General features: G+C 39.4%; 1 pseudogene; it reads right to left on the bottom strand.

Annotated features, from left to right (window-relative positions):
• Positions 1-453: 453 nt before the first annotated feature.
• On the bottom strand, positions 454-13,837 carry LOC117276928 (long chain base biosynthesis protein 2a-like; annotated as a pseudogene).
• Between the last annotated feature and the right edge of the window lie 496 nt (positions 13,838-14,333).

Here is a 14,333-nt window from a genome sequence, read left to right as displayed (position 1 = left end):
AAGAATCAACTGATCAACCATGCATATCGTTGTCCAAAAAGAATTCCAAAGAATCAACCGAACCATGCATATTATTGTCAATAAAGAATAAGGATACAATTCTCTGAAGTCTGAACCGTGTATATAGACGGTGAGTACAGTAGCAGTCCAAAACGAATTAGAATTTTAATAAATGGCAGTGATGATGTTAAGTCCGAAAAGAAGATAGCCTTGATTTTTGCTCTTTTTGGTATCTGTGTATATGGCCTTAGCACAACCTTTGTGCTACAATTATATAATATATTACCATTCTGGAAAAAATAATTTACAAATAGGACGGGTGACGCAACTGTCTATTCTGAGTCTCACTTTGGTTTCATGATTCACCTTTTTTGTCATACTTTCATACATTTAAATTTTCCATAAACAAATAATATAACTATAGACAATGAAAAACCAATTCACCTAGCACCTTTATAAGAATGGCATTAAAGAAACATACTTTGGATCCAGCAACGTAACATAACCCCCACATGAAACAAATGACTTTGTGAAAGTTCCTATTATAATGTCCACATCAACCGCGTCAATTCTCAAGATTTCACAGACACCCCATCATGTTTTCCTAACAACTCCTATGTTGTGAGCCTCATCTGAATAAACATATGCCTACAATGAGAAAATACATCAAATACAAAGACATGAGAAAGTTAAACCAAATGGCGTCTCGTAAGGCCTAGGAAAAGAAAATTAATGTCTCAAATATGCTTGGCATAATATTGAGGCAATTATTATCATGCCAATGAAGAAGCAGAAGCTAGCTCTTAGAGCAATTATCAATGACTAAAATCATAGTAATATCGTGCAGTACGTTATATTTCCTGCAGATGGAAACACTCTCCGGAAGCTGGCATAGCTCCCCTTCCAATCTGTACATGCCCTCCAAATTAACAATTATGTTCTTCCATGGCGTGTGTGATCTGGGTTGTCCCTCAGAAATATGTTCTCTCAAAACCTTCTTCAACTCAGAAAGTCGTAAAGAAGTGAGGGCAAAGCAAAGAATTAATAAGAAAGAAGATGAACTCACTGTATAAACATGTTATGACTAAAAGGATAAAGCCTAAGCTGCAGAAACATACTGTTATGTTGAAAAATCCGAATAGTAGCTCCAGACCCTCGAGCAACATTTACAATAGAGTTTTGGTTGAGAGAATTACTGATAATCAAACTTCCTTGTAAATGACCAAATTAAAAGAAAAATATAATCACAAATAAAACATAAGAGTAACTTTTAGAAATATTTTGTACCTTTCCAATCAAAACAGGAAGTATGGCTGGATTTGTTACATAACTCATGCATGTAATGATAGCAGCTGGCTTGCCAACAAAATTAGCCGCACTGTCACGATCCAAAATCTAACTAGTCGTGATGGCACATAATCCAACCCCTCGGGTAAGCCAATTAACAACTATCCAGTTTAATGAGATTTATTAAGAAAAAAAATGATAACACACCACTTTTATACAAGAATTTCCCAAGAACTGGTAGTACAAATCATGAGCTTCTAAGATTTAAATTTTACAAAGCTGGTATGAAATAAAGTACATCATCTATTTGAAATATACATAAACAGATTAAAATTTTAAAGCTACCAAGATCAAGAGGCAGCTATGACCGGAACGCAGGTACATTTTCAAATCCATCTCCTGCCTTGCACAGCAACATTAGCATCCAACATCTGCACGCAAGATGCAGAAGTATAGTAAGAGTACAACCGACCACATATACTCAATAAGTAACAAACTTAACCTTAGGTTGAAAGTAGTGACGAGTTGAAATAGAGATCGGAGTCCAACACCAGCAACCAACAACAGTTCATAACAAAATAATAATAATAATAATGGTACAGGAAACATACTCAGATATAAGATGCTCAACTCGTTCACAGTTCCGAAAAAATAGGCATGCTTTTTAAGTATATTAGTAAAAACCCAAATTCTTTTACCGAAACTATCAAAATATGAGTAGGTTTGTAAAACTGTGATTTTTACCAAAACTTTTCAACAACATACCAGATGTTTCATTATCAAATGGCACGAGAAAAATACATCTCTACGCCTGCATGTCAATGTATATGAGAAGTCATAAATGACATGATACCGTACAACATGAGGAAAATGTACCTTTACGCCTGTATGTCAAGTGTGCATGTCAAATGCGATGTAACTCAGTGATAAAATCATATGCATACTCTGAGAGTATCAATTCACTCAGTCCTCCCAGTCATTCACTCCTCACAGTCACTCTATCCTCCCAATCGCTCGGCACTCGCACTCAGTAGGTACCTGCACTCACTGGGGTGTGTACAAACTCCGGAGGGGCTCCTTCAGCCCAAGCGCTATAATAAGCAAATCATGGCATGAATCAATAACATCTGCTGCGGCGTGCAGCCCGCTCCCATCATAAATCAATATCCTCACAATTAAGCCCTCAGCCATCGCTCAATCATCAATCTCTCCAGTCGCTCGGGCTCACAATGTCATGAAAATCAGCCCAAAAATGATGATGTGATGTATCAATAAATGGTGACAGAGTCTGAGATATGATATGTAAATGAATGTGTATGACTGAGTATGTAATTGCAATGTAAGCAAATAAGTCAACAGCAGAAATGATCTCGGTGGGTCCTAACAGAATAAGCATGTGGCCTAGACATGGTTTCTAACATGAAACACAGCTCAAAGCTCTAGTACGTAGAAATTTCATGGTTACAGAAAAGATTAAAAAAATACACACTACCACAGAACAATTCACACGGTGCATGCCCACACGCCAGTCACCTAGCATGTGCGTCACCTTAACACCAAACCCATAACATGTAATTCGGGATTTCATACCCTCAACACCAAGTTTAGAAGTGTTACTTACCTCGAACAAGCCAAATCCAATACCGAGCAAGTCAAGCGATGCTCCAAAAATGCCATCCCGCACATACCGATCTCGGAACGGCTCGAAACTAGCAAAAAGCAACTCAATACGAGTCCAACCATACTAGTTTCACCCAAATTCGACTCTGAATCGATGTTCAAAACTCAAAAACTCACTTTATGAAACTTTGGACAAGACCCCCCAATTTTCTCTTTAAAATTCACAATCCAATTACCAAAAACGAAGACAGATTCGTGAAATATAATCAAAACCGAGTGTTGAACACTTACCCCAATCCTTGTGATGAAAATTACTTCAAAAGCTGCCTCAATCCGAGTCCCACATCTCAAAATATGATAAAAGAATCCAAAACCTCGATATATAGTTTCTGCACAGCAAATTCCGCATTTGCGGATAAATGGTCGCATCTGCGACCTTCGCTTTTGCGGAAAAAGGCTCGCATTTGCGAGACAACCTCGACCCTCCAGTGGTCGCTTCTGCGATGCTCATAATCGCATCTGCGGTCGCGCTTCTGCGCAAATTCCTCCGCATTTGAGGACTCCTGCCCAATAGTGCATTCTCGCTTCTCCGCGCCTAGGCTTGCTTCTGCGGCCATCGCACCTGCGCAAAACCAGTCGCAGGTGCTGAACACCAGAACCAGCAGCTTAGCAACAATTCAATATGCGACGAAATGATCTGAACCTCGTTCGAAACTCACCCGAGCCCTTCGGGACCCCGTCCGAATATACCAATAAGTCTCTAACATAATACGTACCTACTCGAGACCTCAAATCACACATAACAACATCGAAACGACGAATCGCACCTCGAATCAAACTTAATGAACCTTGAACTTTTTAGCTTCCAAAACTCGTGCCGAAACATATCAAATCAACTCGGAATGAATCCAAATTTTGTACACAAGTTCCAAATGAGATAACAAAGCTATTCCAATTCCCGGAACTACAATTCGAATCCGATATCATCAAAGTCGACTCTCGGTCAAACTTATGAACTTTTCAAACCTTCAAATTTTTAATTTTCGCCAATTAGTGTTGAATCCTTCTAGAAATATCCAAATGCAAATCCGGACATACGCCTGACTCCAAAATCATCATCCGGACCTAACGAAACCATCAAAACTCCATTCCGTGGTCGAATTCACAAAAGTCAAACTTGGTCAACTCTTCCAACTTAAAGCTTCATCAATGAAATTCATTCTTCTAAATCAATTCTGAATAACCTGAAAACTAAAACCGACGATTCACACAAGTCATAGTACATCATACGGAGCTACTCATGCCCTCAAAATACCGAGCGAAGTTTAAATGCTCAAAACGATCGGTCGGGTAGTTACATCCTTCCCCACTTAAACATACGTTCGTCCTCGAACGTGCCAAGATTTGTTCCAAAGCCATCAAACTGCCTTATAACCTTACCATGCACATACCCGGGGGTGATCCCATGTCACCCTATTCCATATAAGCCCGACAACACAACATAACTGAAGATCATTACTTCAACCTTAGCCCGTAACCACATAATCTATTTTCCAACATTCGAGATTTCCTACAAGACCTGAACCTCGCGTCTATACACTGTACAAGTCTGAAAAAGCTGTATCAAGCCATAACCATAAGCCAAGATGTAATCACATGACCTACCACACGACTCGCATACTCGTAGCAAAATTTCCAATCATAGTAGCTGCTCAAAACAACCCATTACCGGTAATAAACCTCATATCAACAAAGCCTTGTTCAAAAACCTTCGTACACTGCTGATGATGAAAGAAACACACGGGAACTAATAACCATTCATCAGATCAACAAGTCATGGAGCTCTCTCTCGTCCGACAAGAACCAAAGCCAAATCCTAGGCCAACTTCCGATATTATTCTTCCGTAATCAAACCCGATAGTATCCATTCTAGGTCCAATGACCTCATCTCATCAAACACAACCACTCTAGTGACTTTCCACATCAATATGACCTAAAGCCACAACCTGTGCAATCCGTGCACCAATAAGAAACAACCCAAATGTACTCAATCATGGAAAATGCCTCAAACGAGAAAATCATCCCGCAAGTTCAATAAGTACCACCACAATCGCAATGCTACGAACCCATCAGGCATAGTAGAACCAAGACACACAAATCTAACATAAAGGATCATATCTCAACATAACTCTGTGTGACCCCATCCAAACACTGGTCCATATGAAATACCTCAAGCCACCATGCCCGAAATCAAAAACCACGTGCAATTTGACATCAAATACCCAAGATGCATGACTATAACCACGGAGAACAAATAACACAATACCACTGTCCGAAAAGAACATAACCAATGCGCAATTACACATTCCACACCCTAATACCCATCTCGATCAAATTCCGCTATAAGGCCCAAATAGAACTGCACCATGTGTGCATATAACCAACGAATCACAACCCCCCTGTGGCATAGAAGGGTAACTCATAGAACTTATCAGAACATGAATAAGCTCAACTCTAACCGAATGGAACATCCCTCAACAATAGCAGTACGGAGTCAACCAATCCAATCCGACGTAGAATGCACATCCTCATTGGGCCTACCAATGAACCCCAAATCACTCTAGTCACCTACAAATAGATAAATAACCCTCTGAAAGTCCACAATGACTGAATCATAATGCATACTATCATCTGGCTATTTTTGTCCACAATTTTACAGTCTACAACCACAAAACAATCCACTTCTGAGAACTACCAGTCTCTAAATTCATAGAACACACGAATCACCACATCTAATCCAACTCCACCGCCTGAATGTCTAACATATCTCTCATACATGATCATCCTACGAGGAATACTTCTATGATTCTTCTGTGCCGCATAAAAAAATTGAATATCAACAATAAATCAACTAGGTGAGTATCGCAATACCAATGAAGCATCCGTAAGCCAAAACACAGTGAGCCTTCTGAAATATACACTCTTATCAAGCAATACCAAATAGTAACATCATTCACATAGTCATCTGAAATCGTCCATGTTGCCTAAGAATTTATGACCTTCCTTTCAAAACTGAACCGTGACCTTGCACATGAAAATCTCAATCCTACACAACACACCGTATCTATCATGCCATCATATGAAAAGTAAGAGGATCTCATAATCAACTTTGAGTTACCATATGAACACATACCCGATCAGTCAGAAACCTTTTTGTTTGATCCAATCCAGGAGAAAATCACAATACGCAACATGCTCCTCACGCCGGTAGGAAATATACACCTCGAACCGTGGTAGAAACCATTGAGAACTCTTTAGAATTCATTTGCACATAACTAAGCTATCAGAACCGAATCCCTCTAACTCAACCAAGCCACGCAGGTCGTTAAAACCCAAGAACATTGCCACGAAACACCTATAGAGGCTCACCACATCATAAGTACCCAAAGAACCGATCATATCCATTACCGTGCTGATCCAAGCTATTACCAAGTTGTCCTATTTCTTTGAGTTCCTTCCAAATTACCCTCAAATGGACACTTCCTTTTCCAGAACACCATGATCCTTAACCAAAACTCACCCCACGAGATCCTAGCATAAAACCACATCGCCCTAAGGCCCATAAGCCGTTGTATTCCCTCTTAAGCACCCCAAAAGTACCACAACCGAGACACCCACTCTGAAAATACCTTCTGTGAATCTAAAGCCGCTTCCTTCACCTTCCTGATATTGAAATGTAAAATTCATAATGATATAGAAATACCGCAAGTCCCGACACCATCCGATGCAAATCTCAGATTCTAGTCATATACAAGTCCGAAAAATTCTCAATTGCCACATATAAATATTGAATCCATTAGAACCTTCTCGAGAGTCATCCACTCTGCTCAAATCTCAATTGCACCGCCCAAATGGGCCGAACGACCTGTTCCCTATTAGCACAACAACACCTAAAGAAGTAACCCTGCCTTAACGCCACCGGGAAAATTCATACACCGTGCACACTACATCCGTCACGAATAACAACTCAACTCATCCCATGATTTCCATATACCCATAAAGTGTAATATAACCCGTATCTAGAAATTCCTTTACTCGAGTCATCCTCGATCTCAACCTCTGCAAGTCATAACCGATTCACACGTATGCCTCATACCGAAACCAGTACAACACATAACCACGTAATCAAATCGGTAATAGCAGACTCCCCCACTTGGCTCAAAGCCATAGATCAAAACACTTGATAACTCGCAACATACATACTCTATTACTACCATAATACCGCAGGGAGATTCGACTAAATACTTCATAATTTCACATAACACAAACCATATAGTACCTCAAATCATCTACTAAGCTCGCATACATCCACGTGACGGTCAGGTCAACTATTACAACCGATCCAAACTCAAATCACACAAGTACAACTCACTAGTAAAAAGGAAAGCCTCCACACAACATCATAAAAACCACACATCCGAAGATTACCCCGCAGGTGATAACCCACCTGCTTAGCCTCAAACCGACATCTCTCTATACCCTTTCACAGCCACAACTACTATGCTATCATCTAACCTCCCTAAGTTTGAACTCATCAACAAGACATGAGAAGCTAATTCGTTCCACAGTTAAAAAACATGAAATATCCTCCAACACCCTCATAACTCGACACTATACGTTACATCAAGACAGAAATCATGCACCCCATAATCCTTTTTACATCTCGAGCAAACTCTTCTCGTCACAATCAAACTATTTGAACACATCTCGCAGTCACATCATACTTATCATATAGCCATCCAACCACTCATCAAGCCACAAAGCCCACCCATAGGGACACTGCTGGACATATAAGTCCAAAAGCACGTGCTCACACAACCGAAATCCCCGTGCTCAAGCTACGGTCAAGACCTGGCCTCAAGTCCTTCAGACTGTCCTATCATCAGCACACTGAAATCACATCTCGCACCTCATCCATGGAATCACAAGCCGTCGATGCATAGCCGATACCGAGCACTCACATGCGCATACGAATGCGTGGAAGTATTTCAAAGAGTTACGCTTCAAGCTGAATTTAATGTCGCACTATAAGGAGAGAGATAGGAAATTTATCCTAAATGCCCTGTAGCCTCTCGAAGATAGTTATGGACGTCATGATACTGATCCGCAAGACTCTACTAGACATTTTCTCATGACTTGTAGAACCTATGAACCTAGGTCTCTGATACCAACTTGTCACGACCCAAAATCTAACTAGTCGTGATGGCACCTAACCCAACCGGTCAGGTAAGCCAATTAACAACTATCTAGTTTAATGAGATTTATTAAGAAAAGAAATGATAACACAACGCTTTTATACAAGAATTTCCCAAGGATTGGTAGTACAAATCATGAGCTTCTAAGATTTAGAATTTACCAAGTTGGTATGAAATAAAGTACATCATCTGTTTGAAATATACATGAACATATAAAAATTCTAAAGCTACCAAGATCAAGAGGATGCTATGACCGGAACGCAGGTACATCTTCAAATCTAGCTCCCGCCATGCACAGCAACATTAGCATCCAACATCTGTACGCAGGGTGAAGAAGTGTAGTATGAGTACAACCGACCCCATGTACTCAATAAGTAATAAACCTAACCTTAGGTTGAATGTAGTGACGAGCTGGAACAGAGATCGGAGTCCAGCACCAGCAGCCAACAACAGTTCATAACAAAATAATAATAATGGTACATGAAACATACTCAGATATAAGATGCTCAACTCGTTCACAGTTCCGGAAAAATAGGCATGCTTTTCAAGTATATCAGTGAAAACCCAAATTCTTTTACCGAAATCACCAAAATATGAGTAGGTTTGTAAAACTGTAATTTTTCCCAAATCTTTTCAACAACAGACCAAATGTTTCATTATCAAATGTCACGAGAAAAATACATCTTTACGCCTACATGTTAATGTATATGAGAAGTCATGAATGACGTGATACCGTACAACATGAAGAAAATGCATCTCTTCGCCTGTATGTCAAGTGTGCATGTAAAATACAATGCAACTCAGTGATAAAATCATATGCATACTCCCAGAGTATCAATTAACTCAGTCCTCCCAGTCATTCAGTCCTCACAGTCACTCAATCCTCCCATTCGCTCGGCACTCGCACTCAGTAGGTACTTGCGTTCACTAGGGGTGTGTAAAGACTTCGGAGGAGCTCCTTCAGCCCAAGTGCTATAATAAGCCAATCATGGCATGAATCAATAACATCTTCTGCGGCGTGCAGCCCGCTCCCATCATAAATCAATATCCTCACAATCAGGCCCTCGGCCATCGCTCAGTCATCAATCTCTCCAGTCTCTCGAGCTTACAATGTCATGAAAATTAGCCAAAAATGATAATGTGATGTATCAATAAATGGTGACAGAGACTGAGATATGATATGCAAATGGATGTGTATGACTGAGTATGTAATTGCAATGTAAGAAAATAATTCAACAGAGAAAATGACCTCGGTGGGTCCCAACAGAATTAGCATGTGGTCTAGACATGGTTTTTAACATGAATCACAGCTCAAAACTCTAGTACGTAGAGATTTCATGGTTACAGATAAGATCAGGTAATTACATAGTACCAAAGAAATAACAGAGTCACAATTCTCACGGTGCATGCCCACACTCCTGTCACCTAGTATATACACCTCAACACTAAACACATAACACGTAATTCGAAAATTCATACCCTCAGCACCAAGTTTAGAAGTGTTACTTACCTCGAACAAGCCAAATCCAATACCGAGCAAGCCAAGCGATGCTCCAAAAATACCATCCCGTGCAAACCGACCTCTGAACGGCTCGAAACTAGCCAAAACCAACTCAATACATCAAATAATGCCAAAGGAAACAACCCCAATCGATAAAGGTCAAATCTTTAGTCAAAAGCCCTAAATCAACCCAAAAGTCCAACCCGGCATCGCGCCTCGAAACTCGATGAAACTTATAAAATCTGACAACCCATTCAATTACGAGTCCAACCATACTAGTTTTACCCAAATCCGACTCCAAATCGATGTTCAAAACTCAAAAACTCACTTTATGAAACTTTGGACAAAACTCCCCAATTTTCACTTTAAAATTCACAATCCAATTACCAAAAACGAAGATAGATTCGTGAAATATAATCAAAACCGAGTGTAGAACACTTATCTCAATCCTTGTGATGAAAATTGCTTCAAAAGTCGCCTCAATCCGGGTCCCACATTTCAAAATATGATAAAAGAACCCAAAACCTCGATATATAGTTTCTGCCCAGCAAATTCCGCATTTGCGGACAAGTGGTCGCATCTGCGACCTTCTCTTTTGCCGAAAAAAGCTCGCATTTGTGAGACAGCCTCGACCCTCCAGTGGTCCCTTCTGCGATGCTCAGAACCGCATCTGCGGTCGCGCTTTTATGCAAATTCCACCGCATTTGCGGACTTCTGCCCAGCAGTGCATTCTCACTTCTGCGTGCCTGGGCTCACTTATGTGTCCATCGCACCTGTGCAAAACCAGTCATAGGTGCGGAACACCAGAACCAGCAGCTTAGCAAAAATTCAATATGCGACGAAATGATCCGAACATCATATGAAACTCACCCGAGCCTCTCGGGACCCCGTCCGAATATACCAATAAGTCCGGTAACGTAATACGGACCTATTCGAGGCCTCAAATCACACATAATAACATCGAAACGATGAATCTCACCTCGAATCAAACTTAATGAACCTTGAACTTTTCAACTTCCAAAACTCGTGCCGAAACATATAAAATCAAACCAGAATGAATTCAAATTTTTCACACAAGTCCCAAATGACATAACGAAGCTATTCCAATTCCCCGAACCACAATTCGAATCCGATATTATCAAAGTCAACGCTCGGTCAAACGTATGAATTTTTCAAACCTTCAAATTTTTAATTGTCGCCAATTAGTGCCGAATCATTCTAGAAATATCCAAATGCAAATCCGGGCATACGCACGAGTCCAAAATTATCATCTGGACCTAACAGAACCATCGAAACTCCGTTTTGTGGTCAAATTCACAAAAGTCAAACTTGATCAACTCTTCCAACTTAAAGCTTCATCAATGAAATTCATTCTTCCAAATCAATTCCGAATAACCTGAAAACCAAAACCGACGATTCACACAAGTGATAATACATCATACGGAGCTACTCATGCCCTTAAACTACCAAGCGAAGTGCAAATATTCAAAACGACCGGCCGGGTCGTTACACGCACATTCTTCTAATTCTGTATGGATGATTGTATTACTTGAGAAGCTAAAATTTTAGAACCAAAATTCACTACTCAGGGGAAATAATAACATTTTTTATAAAATCATGCTTACCCCATCAACACAGGCAGTGCCAGTGCTCGCAGAAAAACTTTATCAAAGACTCAACGACGCGAGGTGTACAATATTCATCCGATGTAGAAAAACCAAGGAAATTATATGAACTAAAATTTAGGCACATTGATACATTAGTAGTCCGCATGTACATTATGCAAGTGCATGAAATGTAAGAGTAAATATAAAAACATCAATTATTCCTAAATTATTGAAAATAATATGAATATTAACATATAAACAACATTCTAATAGCTCCTACAACACCGGTCACCAGAGAAGCCAAAGTAACTTTACCTCAATAGTTCTCTAATTGTATATGAAAACGATGTGAGACACCTGGAGAATAATTGACAAAATATTAAATAAAAATATTTTAAATGAAAGATGCATGCTCACTTTAGTGTCTTGTTATTGTAATTGGACACACGCTCCACCATATCAAACCAACCATGATCAGGGACTACATATCAAATAAGTGTCATCCGAGAAACATTAATTTTTTAAAGAGGGTTACTGGATGCTATAGAACCAAGAGCTTTGGCTAAGGACAACATGAACTAATTTCACCTCAAGACTGACAAAACAATTGACTTTGCTTGCATTTAGGACTGTTAATCCAGAATAGTAGACAATATGTACATGCTACAAATGCTTTCCTTTTACTTATATCCTTATTACAAATTCAAATATTTTCAATCTGTAGAACCAACAATACAAATAACAATCTACAAACTTGGAGAAGGGGAAGTTTAATATATGAGAAAGTGGAATTTTTGAAACTGTATCTTCCAATATATCAGAAAGGACACAATTGCTTTTTATTTAATTTAGAACAACATAATATTTTTTGTACATTCAATTAATTGAATACAATATGTACATGCTACAGATACTTTCATTTTACTTACATGCTTAGTACAAATTCAAATATTTACAATCTCTAGAACCAAATGGCTGAGTAACAATCAACAAAAATGGAAAAGAGGAAGTTTAGTGTATGAGAAAGTGAGACAATATGCTTTTCGAAATATTATCTTCCAATATTGACATACGGTTTTACAAATACTGTAAACTATGCTTTAGTTTTAAGTATGAATATGAGAAAGTTGAATATGTTACCCTTGCATCTTGTAAAATCAACTCCATGAAAAATGGTATTTCAGGTTTGAAATGATCCGCGATTTTCCAAATTCGAACAACTCTAACTTTCAAATTCAATTGCATCGAATTGCTTGAAATTTCTTTGATTTGATGAAGTGGTGAAGCCGTCCTTCAAAATTTGTTGTAGTACGGATATTATTCATAGCAGAGTAAAGAGAGAATGAAAAATATAATTTGGAAGAACAAACGACATAAATAATAACTGTAACGACCCGGCCGATTATTTCGTATATTGTTGCCTCGTTCCCCTGTTTATTGCTTACTCTATGTTTATTTATACTTATGTGAATTGCCGGGGTGGTTGGTTTGGTTCTGGATATATTTCGGAGTGAATTGGGACACTTAGTCCATAGGTTGGAAGCTAAAGTTGAAAGAGTTGACCAGAGTTTGACTTTTGTGTAAACAACTCTGGAATAGAGTTTTGATAGTTCTGATAGCTTCGTATGATAATTTGGACTTAGGCGTATGTATGGATGTTATTTTGGAGGCCTGTAGGTTGATTTGATGGTTTTTGGCGAAAGTTGGAGAGTTGAAGGTTTGGAAAGTTGAGAGGTTTGACCGAGAGTTGACTTTGTTGATATCGAGTTCGGATTTTGATTCCGAGAGTCTGAGTAAGTCAATTGTGTCATTTATGACTTGTGTGCAAAATTTGAGCTCAATAGAAATTGATTTGATATGATTCGGCATTAGCTTTAGAAGTTGGAAGCTCATTAGTTCATTAGGGTTGAATCGATGTGCGATTTGTGGTTTAGGTGGTATTTGGTGTGATTTGAGGCTTCAAGCGAGTTCGTATTATGTTTAGCACTTGTTGGTATATTTGGTCAGGGTCCCGAGGGCCTCGAGTGTGATTCGGATGGTTGGCGGATCATGGTTGCACTTAGAGAAATGGCTGAAATTTTCTGTTAACCTGATGTAATCGCACCTGCGATGGTTTTTCCGCAGATGCGAGGCCGCAGAAGCGGCAACTCGAACGTAGATGCAGAAGAAGGCTTGGAAGTAGGAGGATCGCAGATGCGAGAATATTTCCACAGAACTGAAGTTGCTTCTGGGATGAAGGAAGCACAGAAGCGGAGGGACCGCAGGTGCGGAAGATTCTCTGCAAGAGCGCATGCGCAGATGCTGGAGCCTAGACACAGAAGCGATGCATCGGGAATTGAGTGGATTACGCAGATGCGCATTTTACCACAGAAGTTGTCCCGCAGAACGAACTTTTGGGGCGCAGAAGTGGGATCACTCGGCAGGTTATTAAAATCGAAGGGTTTGAGATTTTTCTCATTTTTGGAGTTGTGGAGTTCGACTAAGGGCTAGTTTTGGAGCACTTTTCATCATAATTGAGGAGGTAAGTTAAGATTAATCACTTTTATTGATAAATATTAATTACCCATTGATTATTACACCTAGTTTATGTGATTTTGATGTGGAAATTGAGGATTTTGGATTATGTTATTAGATAGTGAGATTTGAGGGTTTGAGGGTTAATTTGTTGTTGGAATTGGATGATTTTGATATGACTGGACTCGTAATTGAATGAGTGTTCGGAATTTATAAATTTTGTCGGGCTTCGAGGTACGGACTCGGGGTTACTTTTTGGGTTAACTTTTTGACTTGAGTTAAAGATCGTAGCTTTATCTTTTGGAATCACTTGGCATGGTTTTTATTGATAGTATTGTGATACTTTAACTAGATTCGGATCGTACGGAGATCGATACGTGCGGGAAGGGCTTGTTACAGAGTGATTTGGCTTGCTTGAGGTAAGTATCTTATCTAAACATGGTTAAGGCACTAGTTGCTTGAATTATTTGTGATAGCTATGTGCTATGAGTGGCACATATGTGGGGGGTTGAGCCCATATGCATGCACCGGGGTACTATTTCCATGCTC

This window comes from Nicotiana tomentosiformis, chromosome 4, assembly GCF_000390325.3.
Source record: "Nicotiana tomentosiformis chromosome 4, ASM39032v3, whole genome shotgun sequence".
Taxonomy (NCBI): domain Eukaryota; kingdom Viridiplantae; phylum Streptophyta; class Magnoliopsida; order Solanales; family Solanaceae; genus Nicotiana; species Nicotiana tomentosiformis.
The sequence above is the reverse complement of the archived record's forward strand: the minus strand, read 5'-3'. Positions and strand labels throughout refer to the sequence as shown.